The following is a 13,411-nucleotide window of genomic DNA, read 5'->3' as shown; positions in this document are numbered from 1 at the left end:
CGCTTATTTATCAGGGTCGCAGGGGGATTTGGAGTCAATTCCAGCCGACTTCGTATGGATAATTTTCATGCATCAGTGACTGAATTAGTAAGAGTAATGTTTCAGTCTGTCTCTGCAATAAGCATGTTTACTTATATTTATTTGAACATGGCTGTGGAATGGGGAAGACTATAGAAGAATTAAGACATTTCTGTGCTTTGTAGGAGGGGCCTACTTTCTGGTCAGCTTTGACACCACAAGCTGATATTTCACTGCAAGTGCATTAATATTTTTATCGGCACACTTATTACGATGATGGTTTTCGTTTCAGTTGCTGATGAGAGAGCTCATTCAATAATTGTAATTGCCATGCTATAATTGCCTCCACTTCAGTGTTGCTGATTGAAAAGCATTACCACCGTCAAGCAGTTGTCATGAATCCGTGACGAGTGATGCGAAGCAGGTTGTGTTGGAGCTTACTCGACTCTCTCTGCTCAGAGCGCAGAGTCAGAATGTTGTGGCTCAGCAGCTAAAGTGCCGTATTAAAAAACTCGTTTACCTCTCAGAGCCTGAAAATGAAACTCGGGTACTTTACTCTCTCCACAGCAGTTTTGTGAGATAAACACCTCTCATGTTGCATGACGGGAGCGATTTATTTTAATGCTGGTCAGGACGTCTGGTCTGGGGGCTGAGTGTTCCCGTGGTAGCAGGGGGAGCATATAAACAGAATGAATAAATAATGTACTGCTGCTGGCAACACTGCGGTCATGTCTTCATGTCTCTGCTATCTAAGGGAGACCTGGATATGGAAAAAAGTTTAACGTAGGATGTGTAATTTAGAACAGAACCACTTCTGTGACTGGAAACAGAAAAGGCATCGCCCTGATAAATTAAAATATCATGTAAATAATCAGTGTTATATGCATGGTAGCACAAAGTCCATTGAAACACATCCAGAGCTTCTAAAATTCTGAAAGGAAATGTGACGAAATGTGGTGAAACAAACCGAATAATAAGGGGGGGCAATAAGAGAATCTCTGGAGTTGAGTCAGAAAGGGATTTCTGTCTGTTCCAGGAGCTCTTCAGTATGAGGCAGTGGATAGGCATCAGATATTGAACTTGGTGAGTAATTTCGTGTCAGTGATATGGAGTAAACTCCTAGTCTCTGTTGGGAACATCATAGAGCTGCTGAGCAAATTCTCCTGCAATAAGTGACCTGAAGTGTGGAGTTTTGCCTACAAGTCCATGATGTTTAGAACATAATTTTACTGGGTGTTGGACTGTCTTTTCAGCTGGCTTTAATTTTGTCCAACAACCCCCCTGGCTTCTGCCACAGTTCAAGCCCAGTGGCCGACGAGGGCCTTTCTGTGTGGAGTTTGCATGTACTCTCCATGTCTGCATGGGTTTCTCCCACAGTCCAAAGACATGCAAGTTAGGCTAATTGGTGGCTCTAAATTGACCGTAGGTGTGAGTGTGAATGGTTGTTTGTCTCTGTGTCAGCCTTGTGATGATCTGGCAAGTTGTCCAGGGTGTGCCCTGCCTCTCGACTATAGTCAGGTGGGATAGGCTCCAGCTTGCCTGGGACCCTGTACAGGATAAGCGGTTATGGATGGAATGAAAATCTTGTACAAATCATATTTTATGAATCTTAAAGGACTCTAATAACCCGCGAGTCTAGGAGTGGTAGATACTGGTTTGGATTGCTTGAATTCCTGCAATTTGTACATTTTGCATAATAAACTGTATGAGGCATAAATGATGTGCACTTATCAGTTAGGGTCTCTTTAGAGAGATCACGCCTCAGGCAAACTCTTCATGTCCACAGACACACTACTTTTGGGAAACCATGTCACATACTTGATGAGAACTAATACTTAACAATTATTCCACAAAATCAAGTTGTACATGAGCTGATAGCCGACAAGGCATATAGTGCTGAGTTTTATTCTATCCACATGATAGAATGGCTTTTGAGAAACGGAGCGTTTTTATTTTTATTTTTTGCAAGTTTGAAAAATTAAAACTTCATACAAAATGTGCGACAAAATTATTTCCACTTAGGTGGACTTCTTAAAAACCTATCGATGGCTGCATGAATTGACTTCAGTGTTGTTTTTTTGTAGAAAGTGCCATCTTGCTGTCGTACCGAGGTATAGAATAGCTTTAGACATTCATTTAATTCTTCCGCAGACATTTCAGTTATGTAATTTTCAAACTTCTTTGAGCTTTTGAACCAGTCTAAAAAAAAAAAAATTCAACAAATTTTAATGCTTAAAGATAAAGAATATAAGCAAACCGACAAAATGACAGTAGCAATTTGTGAAAAAATGCTATAATATTAATTCTTGAAAAATAAAAAAGATACGTTCTCACCATCAAATACTTTCATTTCATATTTTGTTGGTTTTTTGTATTTTTTGGGGTTTTGTTTTCGAGTAGAGTTTTTATTTCATCCTGGGTTGGTTCAGCAACACAATCTGCCATTTTGTTTTTCTCTATTCACAGTATATGAGCTGATAGCCTAGTAGTAGGGTAGCCAATCAGAGTGCGCGAATGCTCATGTCCAGTGAATGTGGATAGAATAAAAAGTGATCTCTCATCGGTTGACAAGATCCATTCCAGTTCATTTTTGATATAATAGTTGAAATGATAAATTATGATAAGGGGAAGGGGTTGGAATGGCATGTTTTGAGTGGCTAGCAGATTCACCAACTGACATTTGTTGCAAGATGAACACTTTTGACATACTGTATATCACCATGAATTGCCAGGTCAATAGAAATGGGCCATTAACCAGTACAGTGTTTTCTCTGTTGATGTGTGCCTGGCCATGGAGTTGTCATGAGCCATGTGGAAAATCACTTCTCCGCTGATTTTTGGACCCACCAACTGGGTCACAATGTCCCTTGTTTGAGCGTCTTGGTTTGCTCTATACAGCATGTCATTAATAAATGAAAAATGTGGACACCCCCACATTGCACAGATTTCAGCAACTAGGCCACAGAGTCCTAATTATGGCTCTGAGATAGCCAGCAAGGCATGGTTTCCACTGCTAATTTTGATAGCGTTAGGGTTTTGCTGGGATTTGAACCTGGTTTGCTGGTGTGATAATCCAGCAAACCCCCACGAGGCCACCAGGGGGATGAATCAAATGCAGAGGCGTGAGGCGAAAGTAGAAAAAGTATCAAGGTTTATTTACAATATATACAGTCCAAAAGAGGGGCGGCACGGTGGTGTAGTGGTTAGCACTGTCGCCTCACAGCAAGAAGGTCCTGGGTTCGAGCCCCGGGGCCGGCGAGGGCCTTTCTGTGTGGAGTTTGCATGTTCTCCCCGTGTCCGTGTGGGTTTGCTCCGGGTGCTCCGGTTTCCCCCACAGTCCAAAGACATGCAGGTTAGGTTAACTGGTGACTCTAAATTGACCGTAGGTGTGAATGTGAGTGTGAATGGTTGTCTGTGTCTATGTGTCAGCCCTGTGATGACCTGGCGACTTGTCCAGGGTGTACCCCGCCTTTCGCCTGTAGTCAGCTGGGATAGGCTCCAGCTTGCCTGCGACCCTGTAGAAGGATAAAGCGGCTAGAGATAATGAGAATGAGATGAGACAGTCCAAAAGAAATAATCCAAAATGCTCAGAAGATGAAGGGAAAAATAAGAAATATCCAAAGTACAAAAGTCAAAACAAAAGCCAAAAAACCAGAAAAGAAAAGGCAAAAATACCAACGCTCAGAAGATCCAAAAAACAGTAAATACTAGGTCCAAAAAGCAAAGCAAAGTGCAAAACCAAAAAGACAAAGGCAAGGAACACGGTACAGAGGAAACTGGAGCTAAACATAACAGCACAAAGACTCCGTGACAAGAGGACTGAACTCAGGGGTATAAATACACAAACTAATTAAGGACAGGGCAGGGCAGGAAACAGGCAATAAGACAAAAACAAAACATAGAACACAGTGGTGACCTCTAGAGGCCAAAACAAACATGACCAGAAAAGGAAATAACAGCGGCCTCTAGAGGCCAAAACAGTCCCAGTCCTAACAGGGACCCCCCCCAGGAGCGTCTCCTGACGTTCCCAGGACGATCAGGATGGGCCGAATGGAAGTCCCGACAAAGTTCTTTGTCTAGTATGTCCCGAGCTGGGACCCAGCAGCGCTCCTCAGGGCCATAGCCCTCCCAGTCCACAAGATATTGGAGACCCCCGCGAACCCGGCGGGAGTCCAGCAGGCGGCGCACGGTGAAAACAGTCTGACCCTGGAAGATGCGGGAGGCGGGGGGTTCCTAGGGGCAGGGGCATATGTGGATGTCAGTACGGGCCGCAACAGGGAAACATGGAATGTGGGGTTAATCCTTAGCGTACGTGGTAACTGGAGCCGGTAGGAGACAGGCTTAACTCTGCGTACAACCTTGAAGGGGCCAATGTAGCGAGGAGCAAGCTTGCGGTTCTCCACCCGCAGCGGAAGGTCCTTGGTGGACAGCCAAACCCGCTGCCCAGGGCGGAAAGTGTAGGCAGGTCTCCTATGGCGGTTGGCCTGAGTCTGGTTGGTACTGGAGGTCTGGATGAGTGTCCTCCTGACCTTGCTCCAGGTCTTGCGACACCGTCTCACGTATTGGTTGACCGAGGGCACCCCAGCGTCCTCCTCCTGGTCTGGGAACAGAGGTGGCTGGAACCCGAATTGGCACTGGAACGGCGACAGCTTGGTGGCCGATGACTGCAGGGTGTTGTGGGCGTACTCAGCCCATGGCAGCCAGGTGCTCCACGATGTCGGGTTATCCATAGCCAGGCCTCGCAGGGTGGTTTCCAGGTCTTGGTTGAGCCTCTCCGTCTGGCCATTGGACTGGGGGTGGAACCCAGAGGAGAGGCTGGCAGTGGCCCCGATGAGCTTGCAGAAGCCGTGCCACACTCGGGAGGAGAACTGGGGCCCCCGGTCAGAGATGATGTCCTGTGGAAGACCAAAGACTCGGAAGACGTGATTAAATAGCAATTTAGCAGTGTCAAGGGCAGAAGGGAGTTTGCACAGTGGTATAAAGCGGCAGGCCTTGGAGAATCTGTCCACAATGACCAAAATGACAGTGTTACCTTGAGACTCAGGGAGACCCGTGATGAAGTCGACCGCCACGTGGGACCAGGGAAGCCGGGGAATAGGCAGAGGATGCAGGAGACCCTGGGGACGCTGTCGCGGGTTCTTGGTTCTGGTGCAGACCTCACAGGACAGGACGAATGACCTTACTTCCTTCTCCATGTTAGGCCACCAGAAGCGTCTTTTCAGGAAGTCCAGGGTCCTCCGAGCTCCCGGGTGGGCGGTGAGAGGGGAAGAGTGACCCCACTGGAGAACCTTGGCCCGGGCTTGACGAGGGACGTACAGGAGGCCCGGTGGCCCCGTCCCAGGATCAGGGTCCCGGCGTTGAGCTTGTCGAACGGTCTCCTCAATACCCCAGCGGACAGGAGCCACAATCCGGGATACAGGGATGATAGGCCCAACTTCACTCTCCCTGTTGTTGGGTGAGAACAGCCTGGAGAGCACGTCCGGTTTGGTGTTCTTAGAGCCCAGGCGGTATGAGAGGGTGAAACTGAAACGGCTGAAAAACAGAGCCCACCTAGCCTGTCGTGGGTTCAGCCTCTTGGCTTGCTGGAGGTACTCCAGGTTCTTATGGTCCGTCCACACCAGGAATGGATGTTGCGCTCCCTCCAGCCAGTGCCTCCACTCCTCAAGGGCTCGTTTAACCGCTAGCAGTTCCCGATCCCCCACATCATAGCGGGACTCCGCAGGGCTCAGGCGGTGGGAGAAGTAAGCGCAGGGGTGCAGCTTCCCTTCCGAGCGTTGAGAGAGCACTGCGCCGACACCACTGTCCGAGGCGTCCACCTCCACGATGAATGGTTGGGAGGTGTCCGGGAGAACCAGAATAGGTGCCATGCAAAAGCGGTGTTTGAGGTCATTAAACGCCTTTTCCGCCTGAGGGGACCAGACATAGGAACCACCAGTCCTTTTGGTGAGGTCCAACATAGGTGCTGCTACGGAGCTGAAGTTCCTGATGAACTTGCGGTTGAAGTTAGTAAATCCTAAGAACCGCTGAACCTCCTTAACGGACTTGGGAGTAGGCCAGTCCCGGACGGCCAGGGTCTTGGCTGGGTCCATTTGGAGTTGCCCCGTTCGTATGATAAATCCCAGGAAGGAGACCTCGGGGACATGAAACTCGCATTTCTGGGCTTTAGCAAACAGATTATTCTGTAAAAGTCTCTGGAGGACTTGGCGGACATGGTGGCGGTGCTCCTGTAAGGTCTTGGAGAATATCAGGATGTCGTCGAGGTAGACGAAAACGTATTGATTAATCATATCCCTCAAGATGTCGTTGATAAGGGCCTGAAAAACAGCTGGTGCATTGGTGAGTCCGAAGGGCATGACCTGGTACTCGTAGTGCCCTGACGGGGTGTTAAAGGCGGTCTTCCACTCGTCTCCCTGTAGGATACGGACGAGATGATATGCGTTCCGTAAGTCCAACTTGGTGAAGATGGTGGCGCCTTGGAGCAGGTAGAATGCTGTGGACATCAGCGGAAGGGGATAGCGGTTGCGCACGGTGATCTTGTTCAGGCCCCTATAATCGATACATGGCTGGAGCCCCCCATCCTTCTTGCCGACAAAGAAGAAGCCGGCACCAGCGGGTGAGGTGGAGGGTCGAATTAACCCAGAGGCCAAGGCCTCCTTGATGTATTCCTCCATGGCCTTGCATTCTGGCTGAGAGGGGGAAAACAGTCTGCCACGAGGAGGGGTAGTCCCAGGGAGCAAGTCGATGGCACAGTCGTAGGCACGGTGCGGAGGGAGAACGGCGGCCTGCTCTTACTGAAAACTTCCTTGAGATCCCAGTACTCTGTGGGAACTTGAGATAACTCGGTGAGATCGGGAGGCTCGGCAGGAGACACAGGAGAGCTAGAGAGCAGACGAGGCATAACAAGCAGGACCCCACTCCACAACCTGGCTAGTGACCCAGTCTATACGAGGGTTGTGGCGGGTAAGCCAAGAAAGACCTAGAATAACTGGGAACTCAGGTGAAGGAATCAGGTGCAGGGATATTTCTTCCTTGTGACCTTGAGACTGGAGGAAGACTGGAGAAGTAACTTGGGTGACTCTTCCATCACCTAATGCTTGGCCATCGAGGGCAGACACAGACAGTGGGACTTCAAGAGGCGCAGTTGGGACATTGATGCTTTGGGCGAAGTGGATAAAGTTTCCAGCCGCCCCTGAGTCTAACAAGGCTTGAAAAGAGTGGACGGACTCACCCCAGGAGATGGAGACCGGGATGTAGATTCCTTGGCCAGGGAGTCCGGGAGAGAGGGTAGGCCCTGTCACAACCCTCCCTCAGCTGGACGGGGCGGTCCTTTTCCCAAGAGCTCGGGACATGATGCTCGGAAGTGACCAGGCTTGCCACAGTAGATGCAGCACTTGTCCCTCCTTCTGCGCTCCCTCTCGGCTACGGAGAGATGAGTACGACCAACTTGCATGGGCTCTGGACAGTCACTGGAGGAGGTAGACGGGCTCCAGGTAGAGGCAGGGAGGCCGGGGAGGCTCAGGACTTGGCGGCGTTCTCTCATCCTGTTGTCAAGGCAAGTAGAATGTGAGATCAGAGTTTCGAGGTCACTTGGGCATCCGATAGAAGCCAGACCGTCTTTGATGGGGTCAGACAGACCATGGTGGAAGGCTGACACCAGGGCAGTCTCGTTCCATCCACTTACTGCTGCGAGGGTCCGGAACGAGATGGCGTAGTCTGCAACGCTTCCCTCCTGTCGGACAGACATGAGCTTCCTGGCTGCATCTTTACTGATGTCTGCCTGATCGAAGGCCCGAAGCATCTCCTCCGTAAATAGCTTGAAGTCAGAACACTCGGGTCCCTGTCTTTGCCAGATGGCCGTTGCCCAAGCTCGTGCCTTACCAGCTAACAAGGTTATCACAAAGGCAATCTTGCGGCGATCCGTAGTGTAGGTGGTAGGCTGGAGCTCAAAGGTGAGTTGGCACTGGGTAAGGAACTCCCGGCACTCACCGTGCTTGCCATCATACCTCTGTGGTGCAGGAAGGCTGGGTTCGCGAGGTGAAGGAGACAGCGTGGCGGGAGGCACTGGAGTGGGAGCAGGAGCCGGATCAGGAGATGCAGGCAGAGGTGTCAGCTGTGCCAGGGTTTTCCCAATATGCTGAAGCAGTACCTCGTGGCGAGCAAGGGCTCACGTTGGCTGGTGAGCGTTCGTCCATGAGCGTCCATGGTCACTCCGAAGCGTGTCGGAACTGCCATAATTCCCTGAAGGTTGGCCGGGTAGACAGTTGAAGCAGCCTCTGCTGAGTCGGTCATGACGGAGTCTTTCTGTTAGGGTTTTGCTGGGATTCGAACCTGGTTCGCTGGTGTGATAATCCAGCAAACCCCCACTAGGCCACCAGGGGGATGACTCAAATGCAGAGGCGTGAGGCGAAAGTAGAAAAAGTATCAAAAGGTTTATTTACAATATATACAGTCCAAAAGAAATAATCCAAAACGCTCAGAAGATGAAGGGAAAAATAAGAAATATCCAAAGTACAAAAGTCGAAACAAAAGCCAAAAAAACAGAAAAGAAAAGGCAAAAATACCAACGCTCAGAAGATCCAAAAAACAGTAAATACTAGGTCCAAAAAGTCCAAAAAGAAAAGCAAAGTGCAAAACCAAAAAGACAAAGGCAAGGAACACAGTACAGAGGAAACTGGAGCTAAACATAACAGCACAAAGACTCCATGACAAGAGGACTGAACTCAGGGGTATAAATACACAAACTAATTAAGGACAGGACGGGGCAGGAAACAGGCAATAAGACAAAAACAAAACACAGAACACAGTGGTGACCTCTAGAGGCCAAAACAAACATGACCAGAAAAGGAAATAACAGCGGCCTCTAGAGGCCAAAACGGTCCCAGTCCTAACAGATAGTGATCAAAACACCATAACATCTGCTTCCCAAATGGGAAAGCTTGGGGACACTGAGCCAGATCATTTGTGCCTCAGCCTTTGACCCCTCAGGATGAAGGCTTAGGGCCACTAGCTACATAGCAACAGCCCCTAGTACATGGGCATTTTAATGCCTTTATGTGGAAACTGTTCCATGAATTGTGTGTACCTCACTGAGTAGATAATGTGCAAATATACTAACCTTTCTTCAGGCGCTGCCAGACAGTAGTCAGTTCCCCAGGTACGATGGGGGGGGGATATGTATTCAGACACTTTTTTTTGTTATTTGATATACTTCCAGTGTATATATATCCACTTCACATTTACACACAATGTCTTATTATGTGTTTTCATGAGTAAAACAAAACAAAATTGATAGGGAAAAAGTATTCAGTTGGTGGCACGGTGGTGTAGTGGTTAGCACTGTTGCCTCACAGCAAGAAGGTCCTGGGTTCGAGCCCAGCGGCCAACGAGGACCTTTCTGTGTGGAGTTTGCATGTTCTCCCCGTGTCTGCGTGGGTTTCCTCCAGGTGCTCCGGTTTCCCCCATAGTCCAAAGACGTGCAGGTTAGGCTAATTGGTGGCTCTAAATTGACCATAGATGTGAGTGTGAATGGTTGTTTGGCCCTGTGATGACCTGGTGACTTGTCCAGGGTGTACCCCACCTCTCACTTGTGGTCAGCTGGGATGGGCTCCAGCTTGCCTGTGACCCTGTACAGGATAAGCAGCTACAGATAATGGATGGATGGAAGAATTCAGTTAATATTTATACTTACAGGTGACAAAAATAGAGTTCTAGATATAAGTCCTGCAAAAATGTTCTTTAAATGTGTAAATTGCACCAGGTGCCATATAAAAGATGTTGTCATTGATTGGGAAGGCTTCACACAACAAGTAGCAATCATGGTGAAGGTGAAGAAGCTTCCTAAAGTTCTCAGGGACACTTGAATGGAAAAGGTTACAGAGCCATAACATAGACCATAAACATCCATGTTAATACAATTGGCTTTATAATATGCAATTGGAAAGTTCATGAAACCACAACTAATCATCCCCATGCAAGATTTCACAAGGTTCTCAGACTAATGATAAGGATGATGGAAGTCACTAATGATGGAAAGCCATGGCCTAATGGTTAGAGAAGCACCTTTGGGACCAAAAGATTGCTGGTTTGATTCCCTGGACCAGCTGAAGTGCCCTTGAGCAAGGCACCTAACCCCCAACTGTTCCCCAGGCTGATCTGGGTATGTTGTATGTTGCTCTGGATAAGAGTGTCTGCTGAATGCCTGTAATGTAAGGTAAGAGAGAAGCCAATAGTCATGAAAAGACTTGCAGGACAACCTGAAAGCAGCAGAAAAAAAAAGTTACACAAATAACAATCAACTGGACTGCAATCTCCATTCTTACACACCATGCAAAACTCCTGAGATGAATGTCTAAAATCTGCACCCAAGAACTTGGTTGTGCATATGATCCTAAGAACACCATACCCACAGTGAAGTATACAGGTAGGACATCATGATATGGAAAGGAAACATGCAGAGAGTGAGATACTGGAACATATTAGAGAAGAATTTCATCTCGTTGGCCAAGAAACTGAATTTGGGGAGAAGATGGATGTTTCAACAAGACAATGATCCCCAAAACACAGCCAAAATAACTCCAGACTGGTTTCTAAAAAGAAGGTAATAGTGCTTGCATGGCCTCCCCAACGTCCTGACTTTATTTTTTTCAAGGGTTTTCGAAATTGCAAGTCCATCATAGGGACCCTTGTAATCTTAGGGGAATTTAAGATGACTTGGTAAAAGGAATGGGGCAGAAATGAACCACAGTGCTCCAAAAATCTAATTATTGTCCCTAAGATGTATTTAGTTTGTGTCCTCATACTTTTCATGATCAATTTTGCTTTCTAAACAGATTGCTTTTATTCTTATGAATACATATGTTTTTGTTCATATTTGTACAAAGTCAAAAGACATGTATAAATGAAAGTGGATATATAGGAAGTATATTAAATAACTGAAAACATGTCGTTATAGATTATAAGTGGATTACTAGATATTTATATTTATATTTACATCTAGATTCACATTATAGTTACTGTACACAGCTATCTAAAATCGGACAGCTCTCCATTCAGGGTTAGAATGAGAGAGATTTCTGTGTGTGTTTGTGTGTATATCTTCTATATTGTTTATGTTCTCTACCATAGTCAGGTTCTCACTTGTATAAGCGGTGCAGTGAACTACTGGGAAGTAAACATGATAAAAACTCTTGGCATAGCCTCCTGATTCAAAAAAGCTACAAAAAGCTGCCACTGCCACTGTTAACCGCCTGCACACACACAATCACTCTCGCACGCACCTGTGTGCTGTGCTCTGTTACCCCTGCAGCGGTAAACAGGGATCTGTCTGAGATATCAGACGTGAAGGTTGAGAGCATGATGGCACTCTATATTGTGCAAGTCCTCAGCAGAACAGCAGTGCTACTGTAGCCCAGCCTGAGATTTTGACAGGGTCCCAGTGATAATAAATGAACAACAATAAATACATGTGCAATACACTAAACCAGTGTAATAACTGTGCAGTAATGTGAATGCGTGTATGTGACTGTATTCATGCATGAGTATACAGTGTCTTGCAAATGTATTCATCCCCCTTAATGTTTGTCCTGTTTTGTCGCGTTACAAGCTGGTATTAAAATGGATTTTTGGGGGGTTAGCACCATTTGATTTACACAACATGCCTACCACTTTTAAAGGTGCAAGTTGTTTTTGTATTGTGACACAAACAATAATTCTCATCTCATCTCATTATCTCTAGCCGCTTTATCCTTCTACAGGGTCGCAGGCAAGCTGGAGCCTATCCCAGCTGACTACGGGCGAAAGGCGGGGTACACCCTGGACAAGTCGCCAGGTACAAACAATAATTAAAATAAAAAAAAACAGAAATTTGGAGTGCACATAGGTATTCACTCCTCAAAGTCAATACTTTGTAGAGCCACCTTTTGCTGCAATTACAGCTGCAAGTCTCTTGGGGCATGTCTCTATTAGCTTAGCACATCTAGCCACTGTGATTTTTGCCCATTCCTCAAGGCAAAACTGCTCCAACTCCTTCAAGTTAGATGGGTTGCGTTGGTGTACAGCAATCTTCAAGTTATGCCACAGATTCTCAATTGGATTGAGGTCTGGGCTTTGATTAGGCCATTCCAAGACATTTAAATGTTTCCCTTTAAACCACTCCAGTGTAGCCTTAGCAGTATGTTTAGGGTCAATGTCCTGCTGGACTGTGAACCTTCATCTCAGTCTCAAACCTCTGGCTGACTCAAACAGGTTTTCCTCCAGAATTGCCCTGCATTTAGTGCCATCCATCTTTCCTTCAGTCCTGACCAGCTTTCCTGTCCCTGCAGATAAAAAAAACATCCCCACCGAATGATGCTGCCGCCACCACCATGCTTCATTGTAGGAATGGTGTTCTCAGGGTGTTGGATTTGCGCCACACATGGTATTTCCCATGATGGCCGAAAAGTTCAATTTTTGTCTCATTTGACCAGAGAATCTTCTTCCATGTGTTTGGGGAGTCTGCCACATGCTGTTGGGCAAACTCCAAACATGTTTTCTTCAGCAATGGCCTTTTTCTGGCTGCTCTTCCATAAAGCCCCACTCTGTGGAGTGTACAGCTTAAAGTGGTCCTATGGACAGATACTCCCATCTCCACTGTGGATCTTTGCAGCACCTTCAGTGTTATCTTTGGTGTCTTTAGTGCATCTCTGATTAATGCCCTCCTTGCCCGGTCTGTGGGTTTTGGTGGGCGGCCTTCTCTTGTCAGGTTTGTAGTGGTGACATATTCTTTCCATTTTGCTGTAATGGATTTAATGGTGCTCTGTGGGATATTGTAAGTTTGGGATATTTTTTATAACCCAACCCTGATCCATACTTCTCCACAATTTTGTCTCTGACCTGTTTGGAGGCTCCTTGGTTTTCATGTTGCTTGCTTAGTAGTGTTGCAGAGTAAGGATCCTTCCAGAACAGGTTGATTTATACAGACATCATGTGACAGATCATGTGACACTTTGATTGCACACAGGTGGATCTGAATCAACTAATTATGTGACTTATGAAGTGAATTGGTTGGATCAGCTCTTATTTAGGGGTTTCATACGAAAGGGTGAATACCTATGCACACTCCAGATTTATGTTTTTTTCATCTTAATTATTGTTTCCGTCACAATAAAAAAAAACAATGTTCACCTTTAAAGTGGTAGGCATGTTGTGTCATTCAAATGGTGCTAACCCTCCAAAATTCCATTTTATTTCCAGCTTGTAATGCAACAAAACAGGACAAACACCAAGGGGGATGAATACTTTTGCAAGGCACTGTATACATTTGTATGAATGTGCGTGTTTGTGTGTTTGTGTACGTGAGTGTTTTCCCTCATGTATTTTCTTTATTTTTTACAGTCAACAGTTTATACATTTTTGC

Source organism: Neoarius graeffei, chromosome 7 (genome assembly GCF_027579695.1).
Source record: "Neoarius graeffei isolate fNeoGra1 chromosome 7, fNeoGra1.pri, whole genome shotgun sequence".
NCBI classification, from domain to species: domain Eukaryota; kingdom Metazoa; phylum Chordata; class Actinopteri; order Siluriformes; family Ariidae; genus Neoarius; species Neoarius graeffei.
The sequence above is the reverse complement of the archived record's forward strand: the minus strand, read 5'-3'. Positions refer to the sequence as shown.